Here is a 12480-nt window from a genome sequence, read left to right on the forward strand (position 1 = left end):
TAGTACTTTAGAATTCGTCAGCGGTCAGGGGCAGGAGGTTGTGACAGCGAGTCAGGAAGGTATGGGGATCCACGATGTAGTAACATAGAAACATAGAAGATAGGAGCAGGAGTAGGCCATTCGGCCCCTCGAACCTGCTCCGCCATTCAATGAGATCATGGCTGATCATCCAAATTCAGTACCCTATCCCTATAGTGATGGAGGAGCCTCAGCCCTGGATCTTGTCCAACAGGTATGAGGTACTTTCTACCTGTATGGATGAGGAATAGGACTGCAGGGAGGATGGGCAAACTGACCACGGCACTGTGGTACAGGGGGCCATCCAAGTGGGGAGAGAAGGAAGGAATGTGGTAGTAGTAGAGGACAGTATAGTCAGGGGGATAGATACTGTTCTCTGCAGCCATAAAAGAGTGTCCCGAAGGCTGTGTTGCCTGCCCGGTGCCAGGGTTAAGGATATCTCCTCGTGGCTGGAGAAGAACTTGGAGTGGGAGGGGGAGGATCGAGTTGTCGTGGTCCATGTAGGAACCAATGACATAGGTAGAACTACGAATAAGGTTCTGCTGAGGGAGTTTGAAGAGCTAGGGTCTAAATTAATAAGCAGAAGCAGAAGGGTAATAATCTCTGGATGGGTTGTGGAGCATTCGCGATGCTGAGAGGGTCGCGAATTACTCGTACAGTGAGTTGGTCACGCCGCAGGGTAGGGCTGCAGAGGCAGAGGGGAAATGGGTGACCACCAGGCGGAACAATATAAGCAGGCAGGTAGTGCAGGGGACCCCTGTGGCCATCTCCCTTTCAACCAGGTTTACCGCTTTGGATACTGTTGGGGGGGATGACTTATCAGGGGAAGGCGGCAGCAGCCAACTTCCTGGCACTGGGGGTGCTCCTGCTGCCCAAAAAGGGAGGAAAAAGAGTGGGAGAGCAATAGTGGTAGGGGATTCTATAGTTAGGGGAACAAATAGGCATTTCTGTGGCCGTAGACGTGAATCCAGGATGGTTTGTTGCCTCCCTGGTGCCAGGGTCAAGGATGTCACTGAGCGGCTGCAGGGCATTCTGGAGGGGGAGGGCGAACAGCCAGAGGTCGTGGTCCACATTGGTACCAACGACATAGGTAAAAAGAGGGATGAGGTTCTGCAGCAAGAATTTAGGGAGCTGGGTAGAAGATTAAAGAGCAGGACCTCAAAGGTTGTAATCTCTGGATTACTCCTGGTGCCACGTGCTAGTGAGTATAGGAATAGGAAGATAGAACAGATGAATGCGTGGCTAAAGGGATGGTGCAGGAGGGAGAGCTTTAGTTTCCTGGATCACTGGGTCTGCTTCTGGGAAAGGTGGGACTTGTACAAGTCGGACGGTTTACACCTGAACCAGAAGGGGACCAATATCCTTGCGGGGAGGTTTGCTAGCACTGTTGGGGGGGGTTTAAACTAACTTGGCAGGGGGATGGGATACAGAGTGGAGCTATAGTAGGGGGTGATTTACAGCCAAATACGGAGGAAAAAACAAGTCAGCTGGAAAGGCAGAGCAAATATGTGAAGGCAAAAGGCAATATGGGAAGGCTGGAAGGCATTTATTTTAATGCAAGGAGTCTTGCAAATAAGGTGGATGAACTGAAGTTGTTGTTGAACACATGGGAGTACGATATTGTTGCTATCACGGAGACATGGTTGAGGGAGGGTCAGGACTGGCAGCTCAATATTCCGGGGTATAGAATCTTCAGGTGAGACAGAGGGGGGTGTAAAAGGGAAGGGGGTGTTGCAATATTAATTAAGGAGTCAATTACTGCTGTAAGGAGGGATGATATATTAGTGGGTTCCTCTAATGAGGCCATATGGGTAGAACTTAAAAACAAAAAGGGGGCAAGCACTTTGCTGGGAGTGTACTATAGGCCCCCAAATAGTCAGGGGGAGATAGAGGAACAGGTATGTAGGCAAATCTCAGAGAAGTGCGAAAATAATAGGGTAATAATAGTGGGAGATTTCAACTTCCCCAATATTAATTGGGATAGTCAGAGTGTGAAAGGCTTAGAGGGTGCAAAATTCTTAAAGTGCATCCAGGAGAGCTTTTTGAGCCAACATGTAGAAAGTCCTACAAGAAAGGGGGCGGTACTGGACCTAATTCTAGGGAATGTAGCCGGGCAAGTGGTGGAAGTGTCAGTAGGAGAGCATTTTGGCGACAGTGACCATAATTCGGTGAGATTTAAGGTGGTCATGGAAAAAGACAAAGACGGCCCGAAAATAAGGGTTCTAAATTGGGGGAAGGCCGATTTTAATATGATAAGGCAAAAGTGGACTGGGAGCAGGTACTTATAGGAAAATCCACATCAAAGCAGTGGGAGACTTTCAGAAGGGAAATAGAGAGAGTACAATGCCAACATGTTCCCGTAAAGGTCAAGGGTGGGACCAACAAGCAAAGGGAACCTTGGATGACAAGGGATATACAAAAATGCATTAGGAAAAAAAGGGGGGCTTTTGGCAGTTACAAAAGACTAAAGACGGAGGAAGCCCTAGAGGAGTATAAAAAGTGCAGGGGCATACTTAAAAAAGAAATTAGGAGAGCGAGCAGGGGCCATGAAATAACACTGGCCAGCAAAATAAAGGAAAATCCTAAGATGTTTTATAAGTATATTAAGGGCAAGAGGATAACCAGGGAAAGGGTAGGGCCCATTAGGGACCAAAGTGGCAATCTGTGTGTAGAGCCAGATGATGTAGGCGGGGTTTTAAATGAATTTTTTGCATCTGTGTTCACTATGGAGAAAGACGATGTAGACATAGAAATCGGGCAAGGGGACTGTGATATACTTGAACATATTAGCATCGAGAGGGAAGAGGTACTAGAGGTTTTAGCAGGCCAAAAAGTGGATAAATCCCCAGGCCCAGACGAGATGTATCCCAGGCTGCTGTGTGAGGCAAAGGAGGAGATTGCAGGGGCTCTGACACAAATTTTCAGAACCTCTCTGGCCACAGGGGATGTACCAGAGGACTGGAGAACAGCTAACGTAGTACCATTATTCAAGAAGGGTAGCAGGGATAAACCAGGGAATTACAGGCCAGTGAGCCTAACATCTGTGGTAGGGAAATTATTGGAAAAGATTCTGAGGGACAAAATTAGTCTCCACTTGGAGAGGCAAGGATTAATCGGGGATAGTCAGCATGGCTTTGTCAAGGGTAAATCATGTCTGACCAATCTGATTGAATTTTTCGAGGGGGTGACTAGGTGTGTGGATGAAGGAAATGCTGTGGATGAAGGAAATGCTGTGGATGTGGTATACATGGACTTCAGTAAGGCTTTTGACAAAGTCCCACATAGGAGACTGGTCAAGAAGGTAAGAGCCCATGGGATCCAGGGTGCCTTGGCACGTTGGATCCTAAACTGGCTGAGTGGCAGGAGGCAGAGGGTGATGGTCGAAGGTTGCTTTTGTGACTGGAAGCCTGTGTCCAGTGGGGTACCTCAGGGATCGGTGCTGGGTCCCTTGCTGTTTGTGATCTACATAAATGATTTGGAGGAGAATGTAAAAGGTATGATCAGTAAGTTCGCAGATGACACGAAAATTGGTGGGGTGGTAAATTGCGAGGAGGAAAGCCTCAGGCTACAGGACAATATAAACGGGTTGGTCAGATGGGCGGAAAAGTGGCAAATGGAATTTAACCCTGAAAAGTGCGAGGTGATGCATTTTGGACAGACAAATAAGGCAAGGGAATACACAATGGCCTAGAAATTGGGTTTTGGCGCAGCAACGGCTTTAGCGCCGGAAGTTAGTGCCGGAGCTAAGTCGCGCTGGTCGGGCCAAAAATTCACAACTTCTGCGCCCAAACGGCTGCCGGCGCTGCTGAAAGCTGTTAGCGCCTGAAAACTGGCGCTATGCGCTGAATTTCGGCGCTATTCCGGCGCTGCGGCGCCCGCTGCGGTGCGGCAGGTTCGGGAAGTGCAGGCCTCCTCCTTCCCTTAAGGAGGACCTGCCTGCACCCAGTCGCGGCCCGCGATAATCTTATTAAAAATGAGCCTGGCACCTCGGACAAGTGCCGGGCTTGCTTCTGTTCCGGGGGGGGGGGGGGGGGGAAGTCCGGGGAGGGAGCTGCGGCCAGGCGGGCGGCGGGAAAGCGGCCGGCCGCCGCGGGGCCTTTAATGCGCCGGCGCAAACTTGTGCAAGGCACCTCTGCCAGAACGTTGCTTGCGGCTGCCACGGGCGAGGCGGCCGCAAGTCAATTTCCCAGTTCGGGCGGGTTACCACGGCAACCGGGACGCTGCGCACACCGATGACGTCATCGGTGCCGGCGCAGCGCTACCGGTCTACCGCGGCGGAAGGGCCCCAGGCAATTTAGGCGCCGGCGCCAATTGCAGCGCTAGGCCCTCTAGCGCCGCAAAATCGGCGCTAAGGGCACTGAATTTCTAGGCCAATGAGTGGTAGGACCCTAGGAAGTACAGAGGGTCAGAGGGACCTTGGTGTACATGTACATAGATCCCTGAAGGCAGCGGAACAGGTAGATAAGGTGGTTAAAAAGGCATATGGGATACTTGCCTTCATTAGCCGAGGCATAGAGTATAAGAGCAGGGAGGTTATGATGGAGCTGTACAAAACGCTGGTAAGGCCACAGCTGGAGTACTGTGTGCAGTTCTGGTCACCTCACTATAGGAAGGATGTGATTGCATTGGAGAGGGTGCAGAGGAGGTTTACCAGGATGTTACCTGGGCTGGAACGCCTCAGCTATGAAGAAAGACTGAACAGGCTGGGGTTGTTTTCCTTGGAGCAAAGAAGGCTGAGGGGGGACCTGATTGAGGTGTACAAAATGATGAGGGGCATAGATAGGGTAGATAAAAAGGAACTTTTCCCCTTAGTAGGGGGGTCAATAACAAGGGGGCATAGATTCAAGGTAAGGGGCAGGAGATTTAGAGGGGATTTGAGGAGGAACTTTTTTACCCAGAGGGTGGTTGGAGTCTGGAACTCACTGCCTGAAAGGGTGGTAGAGGCAGGAACCCTCACAACATTCAAGAAGCATTTGGATGAGCACTTGAAATGCCATTGCATACAAGGCTATGGACCAAATGCTGGAAAATGGGATTAGATTGGACAGGGCTTGATGGACGGCGCAGACACGATGGGCCGAAGGGCCTCTTTCTGTGCTGTATAATTCTATGACTCTATGACTACCTGAGCCACGTGCAAATTGGCATAGGGTCAAGCAGATCAGAGAGTTAAATGCGTGGCTCAAAGAATGGTGTGGGAAAATGGGGTTTCAATTCATGGGGCTCTGGCACCAGTACTGGGGAAAGAGTGAGCTGTGCGGTCAAGACAGGCTTCCCCTAAACCGGGCTGGGACCAGCGTCCTGGCGAATCGAATAACTAGGGCTGTAGATAGGGCTTTAAAATAATAAAGGGGGGTGGGTGTGATCAGGTGAGGGGAAATTTAGACATCTGAAGAGAAAGGTCAAGGCAATAGAGTGGTGTAGCGATTTGGGTAAAGATAAGCAGAGTGTGACATGAAGGGATAAAGGCCTAGAAATTGAGTGCCCTTAGCGCCGATTTTGCGGCGCTAGAGGGCCTAGCGCTGCATTTGGCGCCGGCGCCGAAATTGCCTGGGGCCCTTACGCCGCGGTAGACCGGTAGCGCTGCGCCGGCACCGATGACGTCATCGGTGTGCGCAGCGTCCCGGTTGCCATGCCGACGGGCCCCAGCGCCGAAATTCAGTTGCGGCCGCCTCGCCCGTGACAGCCGCAACTAAGACACTGGCAACAGAGTCTTACGAGTCTTTGCGCCGGCGCATTAAAGGCCCCGCGGCGGCCGGCCGCTTTCCCGCCGGCCGCCTGGCCGCAGCTCCCTCCCCGGACTTCCCCCCCCCCCCCCGGAACAGAAGCAAGCCCGGCACTTGTCCGAGGTGCCGGGCTCATTTTTTAAAAGATTTTCGCGGGCCGCGATCGGGTGCAGGCAGCTCCTCCTTAAGGGAAGGAGGAGGCCTGCACTTCCCGAGCCTGCCGCACCGCATCGGGTGCCGCAGCGGCGGAATTGCGGCGCGAAACGGCAGTTAGCGCCGATTTACCGCCGCAAAGACCCTTCAGTAGCGCCGGCAGCCGTTTGGGCGCGGCCCTGCTGAATTTTTGGCGCGCGCAGGGGGACTTAGCGCCGGCACTAACTTCCGGCGCTAAAGCCCTGGCTAAGCCAAAACTCAATTTCTAGGCCAATGAGTTTAATGGTAGCAGTGTAGCAGAGAATAAGGTCAAAGCAGGGAATAATGGTAAAAAATTAAATTAAAGGCTCTTTATCTGAATGCACGAAGCATTCATAACAAGATAGATGAACTAATGGCAAAAATAGAGATAAATGGGTTTGACCTAATAGCCATTACAGAGACATGGTTGCAAGGTGGCCAAGGTTGGGAACTAAATGTTCCAGGGTACTTGACGTTTCGAAAAAACAGGCAGAATGGAAAAGGAGGGGGAGTAGCCCTGATAATAAAGGATGACATAAGGACAGTAGTGAGAAAGGATCTCGGCTCAGAAGATCAGGAAGTAGAATCAGTATGGGTGGAGATAAGGAATAACAAGGGGCAAAAAACACTGGTAGGAGTAGTATATAGGCCCCCTAAAAGTAGCTATACCTTTGGACAGAATATTAATCAAGAAATAGTAAGAGCTTGCAACAAATGTAATGCAATAATCTTGGGGTACTTTAATCTTCATATAGACTGGACAAATCAAATTGGCAAAGGTAGCCTGGAGGACGAGTTCATGGAATGCATTTGGGACAGTTTCCTACAACAATATGTCATGGAACCAACCAGGGAACAGGCTATTTTAGATCTTGTATTGTGTAATGAGACAAGGTTAATTAGCAATCTTATAGTAAAGGATCCTCTGGGGCAGAGTGATCATAATATAATAGAATTTCACGTTAATTTTGAGAGTGACATGCCTAAGTCCGAAACTAGAGTCTTAAACTTAAATAAAGCCAATTACATAGGTATGAGGGGCGAGTTGGCTAAGGCAGATTGGAAAAATAGATTAAAAGGTATGGCGGTAGATAAGCAGTGCCTAGTATTTAAAGAAATATTTCATAATTCTCAACAAAAGTACATTCCATTGAGAAACAAAAACTCTATGGGAAATGTGATCCAACCGTTGCTAACTAAAGAAGTTAAGGATAGCATTATATTAAAAGAAGAGGCTTATAATGTTGCAAAGAATAATAGTAAGCCTGAGGATTGGGAGAGTTTCAGAAACCAGCAAAGGTTGACCAAAAAATTGATAAAAAGGGAAAAAATAGAATGAGAGAAAACTAGCAAGAAATATAAAAGCAGTTTGTTTGGGCTCGATTTTACTAACGGAGGTAGGTTGAGGGCAGGCCCGCTGCTCGGCGGCTTTCCAACACGCTCCCGGCTGTCACCTCCCATCACTTACTATTTTGGCTTGTTTGGCCTCGTTACGGCCGACGTGCGGGTTCCTCCAGGCAATTGCTTGGAGGCTGTCAGTTTCTCGTGTCTGATGACACGTTGTTTGAATGAAAATTTAAAGGGGCCATGTCCCCTTTGGAAAAAATGTCAATGGGTTGGATTAGTGCTGTATTATATAGAAAGGGGAGTTGACAGCGTCTGTTCTGAACAAAATGTAATGAATGAAATTGCTGGTCATATTATTCCAGAAAGATATTATGATTTTTTTATATATCAATTTATTATCTGACTATGAAATGAAAAAGATGCCACATTTATTCCAATCATTGGCTTAGTAATATTAATGCTTGTTAGATTCGAATTTTGGAGTAAAACCAGATGGAGAGACGGAACTGCTGACAAAGTTAAAGTTTATTAGAAAATGGCCGGAAGGCCTTGTGCACAAGGGAGAGGAGGGAGCCTCCTCAGGCACCTGTCTCTCAAAGGAAATACAGCATACAAGCATTAATATACCTTTCAAGAAGCAACGCCCATTGGTTACAAAAGTGGGCGTACACCTACAGACAACGTCACTACAGTTACTCTCTTATTGGTTGGGTGATTACTCACTCAATGTCGGGAGCCGCCCTGAAGTGTTCTGACATACAGCATAACACCTAGGCCTAGAAATTCAGTATAGCCAAGTTTGGGGCGCTACAGCCGGGCGGCCGCTAAAGTTTGCGCCCGGCGCAACTTCGCGCCACCTTCGCCGATATTCAGTGGCATCGCCCCAAGAGGTTGCTGCTGCGCTAAAGCAGGCGATGCACGACTATCATTAGGCGCTAAGCCGGCGATCCGGGGCGCTAACACCGAGGACGGGCGCAGCGCAGGTGCGGCGAGTTGCTCAATGAAGGCAGACACGCTGGCGCCGGTCAACTCTTAAAGGGGAAGGGTCGACTTGTTTGGCTGCCATGCCCTGCACACTACAGCCCTGAAGCAAGGCCTGACCAATGCTGGTTCATCAGTTCTACGCCCTCAACCATGGGGAAGCCCGCTATTCTTCCAAAGCCGATTGCACGCTCTTGCTGCTTGTCCAGGGTCATGGGGAAGGAGATGTACTGACGTCTCCTTCTGAAAAGGGCATTGTTCACCTGGCGGATGCAGCAATGTACCGCGAACTGGGAGATGTTGGCAATGTCCCCAGTAGCGGATTAGAAGGAGCCAGTGGCATCGAAGTTGAGAGCCACCGTCACCTTCACTGCCACTGACAGAGACGTCCTGCTCCTCAGCTGTGGCTGCAGATATCTGCGAAGCAGGTGGCAGATCTCAGTGACCACCTCCCTTCTGAATCACATCCTCCGAACACACTGCTCCTCAGACATGTTCAGATATGAGAACTGCTGGCGGTATACCCTGGGTGGGTAAGGCCTCCTGTGCCGACGCCTGTTGGCCAATCTCCGTCTGGCCATGACTGGCACTCTCTCACGGCGTCTCTGATCCCTTTGAATGCAATGCAGAAAGCCAACGTTTCCACCCATTGCTGCCCCCATTATATGTGACGACTCAAGGCTATGGCACTGAAAGTGAAATCCAAGTGCAAAGCTCTGGCCTGAAGCCACAAGTACCTGTGCAAGCGCTGAGTCAAAGCAGAAAGCTCTCTGCCTTTGTCTCTCTCCAAATATCCGTCTCTCACACAGAGGGATTGCCACAAAATGGCTGCCACTTATACTGCAGGAGGAGTCCCCTTTAAATAGCGCCCCCCGCGCCCCGCAGCGACTGGGAACCGTTCCCCTCTACCAGTCGCTGGGGGCGCCAGGCGTAAAGAAGGGCGGCGCCACTGAATTTCTGGTTCGGGGCGCACAAAGGGCGTTGCACGATGAAATGACGTCAGGATCTGCGTGCGCAGCTGAGCGCGCGCAAAGGCTTTGCGCCGCCGCTAAATCTTTACTGAAGTTGGGGAGAGGCGCAGATCACGCTGCGCCCGGCCGCTAGCCACCTAGCGCCCCACATCTCCTCCTCCTAAGGCGCTAGCGGCTGGCGCAAACAACTGAATTTCTAGGCCCTAGTTTCTAGCTTCTGTGAGCAAGGTTGCTTAATTCTTGAGATAATAAACAATGTCAGCTTTTGGTTGCGAGTAGACATTACAAAGGAAGATAAGGTGTTTGAGGCAGAGATAGAAATGGCCAACTCCCTATGAAGTTCAGTTTCCCTTATCTCTCAGAAAGCCAGCTGCATTAAACACTGCTTCTGTAACACTGATAACAACAAAGACAGAGACTAATTCTAGTAAATATGCTGTGGTCTGGTATTTTTACAGTACTTAGTTAAAAAGGGGTTAATACAATGGTCAAGTATCTCATCATGCTTTGCAACTACCCTAAAGCTACATATACGTTTTTTATATATATATATAGCTCTACAAGTGAAACTAATCATCCTTTAAACATGATTACTAATACTACAGCCCTACAACCTTGGTTAATGTATTTAAAGACTAGAGGATTCAGGCTTGGTTCACAGGCCCATTATTGCGATCCAACATGCTTTTTTCTCTTAAAGGTGCTGGCTGCTGCAGGAACGGCAGCCCCAATAACTAAGGCTGCACCCAGATTCAATGAGGGCTCTCTCCATGCTATTGTTGAGGGGGTTAGAGGCTGTCAGGAGCTCCTCTTCCCTGGAAATGGAAGGAGGAGGCCTCCTCAGCAAACCAAGGCAGCTTGGCTGCAAATTGCTGAGGAGGTGAGCTCGAGGTCTATGTGCAGACGCACATGGGTTCAGTGTAGAAAAAGGTCTAATGATCTTCTGAGATCACCTAAAGTGTGGCCTCTGTGTTCTGGGAAATGGAAGTTCAAGAGTGAGGGCTCAGGGTGATTTCTATGTAGAATGTTGGTGGTGATACTGAGTGCAAACCACCGTTTATTGGACAGATGATGCCTGGGGTTTTGAGAATGTCAGACTTATATTCAGCTCCATGTGCCAGCCACCTGTGGTTGAAGTGTAAGCTTACGCAAATTTGGCATGGATGAGTGCATCCCTTGCCTGACGGCCAGCAATGTGGCCGCCTGCTGCTGCATTGGCCACATCCGGCCCCAAAAGGCGTCACTCCCCGTCCTCCTCCTCGTCCTCTTCCTCATCCTCCAAGGAGGCTGTGTGCTGAGCCATTTGTTCAACCGACAGCACTAAGCCGCGCTGCTCTTCCTCCGAATCTGACGACCAGGATGAGAGGATGTAAATGGTTCCCATTCCGTTGTTATAGATTTCAGTTGAGGCAAGAAGCTTCCAAGCGCACACTCAAAGTGGTCTGAAATTATTCCAATCATTTCACACAGCAGATGGGTGTCAGCTTGACTAGTCACAATGTCAGTAGATTTGCAAAATCTTATTCCAAACCTCCAACATTTGAATGCCAGCCATGTTACAGGAGCGCTTTTAAAGTTCTGCACCAATAATGACTACAATTCGTGTCATCGAGAAACTCGTCTCCTTGCAGCTGGAGTGTTTCTGACGAGACAGGAAGTAGGAGTCAGAGGCACGAAAATGGGAAACCTCTATCAAAATAGGATTAACAAGGCAGTTAACAGGCTCTTCACTGCCTTAACTACCTGTCCCACCGGTTGGAGTCAGGTCAGTTTGGGAGCAGCTGAAGAGACACTCACGAAAATCGCGTAGGGGCGGGATGGAGGTGGGTTGGGTGTCTGAAGCCATTTTTTCCAATTTTAGCAGCTGACACACCTCCAAACCCGCCTCCTCAGGGCTGTTAAAATCGAACCCCAAGAGTTTCTACAAGTATGTAAAAAGGAAAAGAGTAGCAAAAGTAAACGTCCCTTAGAGGCTGAGACAGGAGAAATTATTATGGGGAATAAGGAAATGGCAGAAACAAACAAATATTTTGTCTCTGTCTTCACAGTAGAAGAATAGCATACACAAAAAGCATACCAAAAATGGTGGGGAACCAAGGGTCTAATGAGGGTGAGGAACTTAATGTATTTAATACAAGTAGAGAAAAAGTACCAGAGAAACTAATGGGGCTAAAAGCAAACAAATCCACTGGACCTGACGGCCTACATCCTAGGGTTTTAAAAGAGGTGGCTGAAGAGATAGTGGATGCATTGGTTTTGATCTTCCAAAATTCCTTAGATTCTGGAATGGTCCCAGCAGATTGAAAGGTTGCAAATGTAACCCCGCTATTCAAGAAAGGAGGGAGAGAAAAAACAGGGAACAACAGGCCAGTTAGCCTGACATCAGTCGTCGGGAAAATGCAGGAATCCATTGTTAAGGAAGTGGTATCAAGTCACTTAGAAAATCATAACATGATTAGACAGAGTCAACATGGTTTTATGAAAGGGAAATCGTGTTTGACAAATTTATTAGAGTTTTTTGAGGATGTAACTAGCAGGGTAGATAAAGGTAGATAAAGGGAAACCAGTGGATGTAATATATTTGGATTTCCAGAAGGCATTCGACAAGGTGCCACATAAGGTTATTACACAAGATTAGGGCTAATGGGGTTGGGGGTAATATAGTAGCATGGATAGAGGATTGGTTAATGGACAGAAAACAGAGAGTAGGGATAAACGGATCTTTTTCAGGTTGGCAGGCATTAACATGTGGGGTGCCACAAGGATCAGTGTTGGGGGCTTCAGCTATTTACAATTTATATTAATGACCTAGATGAAGGGATCGTGTGTAATGTATCCAAGTTTGCTGATGATACAAAGCTAGGTGGGACAGTAAGCTGTGAGGAGAACACAAAGGGGGAAAATTTGGTTGGTTTGCACCTCCTGTTAGCGCCTTAAGAGGGCGCTAATGTGGTGCAAAGCAACTAGTTCCCATGCGCGGCGATGTTTGCACCGCTCATGAAATTGACTAGACATTTTGCGGCAGCGCTAAACACTACCGCCACGATCTCCTGTGCCCGCAGATCATGACGTCAGTCAAACGTGCAACGCCCTGGTAGCGCCCCAGACCGGATATTGAGTGGCGCCCCCTGTCTTACTGCCTACCGCTAGTAATGACAGGTTGAGGGGAGCGTTTTGCAGTCGGGTAGGGACTGGGAGAGCGCTTTTTAAAGGCGACCGCTTCCTGCCTTTTTTTGTCAGTGAAATTTTTCCCCACGCATTCT

General features: G+C 49.0%; 1 protein-coding gene across 1 annotated transcript in view; it reads right to left on the reverse strand.

Annotated features, from left to right (window-relative positions):
* LOC147124414 (uncharacterized) overlaps positions 1-12480 on the reverse strand; it is a 347949-nt gene that overhangs the window by 317028 nt on the left and 18441 nt on the right. The gene's annotated exons all lie outside the window — the stretch shown is intronic.

Source organism: Somniosus microcephalus, chromosome 1, assembly GCF_052327205.1.
Source record: "Somniosus microcephalus isolate GS21.2 chromosome 1, FLI_Smic_1.0, whole genome shotgun sequence".
Lineage (NCBI taxonomy): Eukaryota > Metazoa > Chordata > Chondrichthyes > Squaliformes > Somniosidae > Somniosus > Somniosus microcephalus.